Source organism: Brachyistius frenatus, unplaced genomic scaffold (assembly GCF_029030835.1).
Source record: "Brachyistius frenatus isolate BFR_SWC_R1_liver_20210118 unplaced genomic scaffold, ASM2903083v1 Contig_4, whole genome shotgun sequence".
Taxonomy (NCBI): Eukaryota; Metazoa; Chordata; class Actinopteri; family Embiotocidae; genus Brachyistius; species Brachyistius frenatus.
The window spans coordinates 537,501-537,870 of NW_027210603.1; positions in this window are offsets into that span (position 1 = coordinate 537,501).

Consider the following 370-nt stretch of genomic DNA (forward strand, 5'->3'; position numbering starts at 1 on the left):
GGGAAAAAAAAAAAAAAAAAATCCACATTTTGGGAGGAACATTTTTAAACATTATTCTAAAGTCTTGGTCAAAAGGACAAAAAATATAACAAACAGAATCACTGATAATTAACAAGTCTATATGATCACTAATCAATAAGAGGCCTTTACGGAGTGTCAGTGTTTGTGTACAAACAAACACACACACACACACACACACACACACACACACACACACACACACACACACACACACACACACACACACACACACACACACACACGTAAAGTCAAACAAATTAGTAAAATAAATATGGATTGAAAACAGAAAATACTGATTTTCCGCCCTCAATCTTTGTTCTGTTTGGCTGTTAAGACAAAAACATAAATC